The 1,296-nt window shown below is 44.4% G+C and overlaps 1 non-coding gene across 1 annotated transcript; it reads left to right on the top strand.

Moving 5' to 3' along the window:
- The first annotated feature begins 957 nt into the window (after positions 1–957).
- LOC115868327 lies at positions 958–1,074 on the top strand. The gene has a single exon (XR_004045509.1). It is a non-coding gene; the product is annotated as a U5 spliceosomal RNA (small nuclear RNA).
- Positions 1,075–1,296: the final 222 nt, after the last annotated feature.

The following is a 1,296-nucleotide window of genomic DNA, read 5'->3' as shown; positions in this document are numbered from 1 at the left end:
TGGCTTCCAGCATCACGGCAACCCACAAGCCCCACGTCTGACAAAATGACAGACAATGCTCAAGGGAGCAGCAGTGTAGCTATCAGAAGGTGAGTTGCAGGGGCACCTCTGCTGCTCAAGACCTATGAAAGACTATTGAAAAGCAATAGAGTCTTGAGGACTCAGGTGCCACCGACTCAAGCTATGACCTTTTCAATGGCCGCCTATGCATGGAAAGTTGGACAAGGAATAAGAAAGACCGGAGAAGAATCGATGGGTTTGAACTGTGGTGCTGGGGAAGGTGATGGAAAGCACCATAGGACGCTAAAAGGACCAACACACCTGTCTCAGAAGAAGCATGTCCAGAGTGCTCCTGCGAGGCAAAGATAGGGAGACTGTCATTGGATGTGTTGTCAGGAGAGATTGGTCTCTGAAGAAGGACATCTTGCTTGGTCTTTTCAAGTAGAGGGGCAGCAACAGAGAGCAAGGTTTGACACAGTAGCTGCAACAATGGGCTCAAACATAGGAATCATTGTGAAGATGGTGCTAGACAAAGCAGTGTCTTGTTGTGCTTTGCAGAGGGTTGCTGTGGGTCATTAACGACTCAATAGCACAAACAACACAATTATATATGTGTGTGCGTATATTCCCAAAGATGTGTGTGTGTGTGAGAGAGAGAGAGAGAGAGAGAGCTGAAGCTAGAAGAAGAGATAGAGATATATTATAGAGATGCCATTAATATATGACTAGATAAACTAACTCACTGACTAATATGCAAACCAGCCAGCCCCCATGTGTGTGCTTTTATGCCATGGATGTTGACATACAAGAGAACATTGTGGAAGAAGGCATTCCAGTCTGTTAACAGCAGTCATCTGACATGGGAGGTGAGTAATGGAGAGGGATTTAGAAAATATTTTTCTTCATGGGAGAGGGGGAGGTGGCAGAAAGGCAGTGGTATTAACAAACCCAGGGACAATACTCTGGTTTCTCTTCAGATCGTATAAACCTTTCGCCTTTTACTAAAGATTTCTGTGGAGAGGAACAATTCTGAGTCATAAACTATTTTTTTTGAGGTCTTGCATTTGCAAGGCTTACAAAAAAACAAAAAACACCAACAAAAAAAACCAAACCCAGGGACAAGGGAACAACAAGTGATCCAAATCAATGGTGAGGCGGGTGTATGAGGCCTGATAGAGCGTGATCAAGGGTAATGTAACCAAGAGGAATTACTGAAACCCAAATGAAGACTGAGCATGATAGTGGGACAAGAGGAAAGTCAAAGGAAGTAGAGCAAAGAGCTAGGAGGCAAAAGGC

Source organism: Echinops telfairi, unplaced genomic scaffold (assembly GCF_000313985.2).
Source record: "Echinops telfairi isolate 266 unplaced genomic scaffold, ASM31398v2 ScPeMD7_9;HRSCAF=40, whole genome shotgun sequence".
NCBI classification, from domain to species: domain Eukaryota; kingdom Metazoa; phylum Chordata; class Mammalia; order Afrosoricida; family Tenrecidae; genus Echinops; species Echinops telfairi.
Note: the sequence above shows the minus strand (reverse complement) of the source record. Positions and strands in the feature narration are given on the sequence as shown.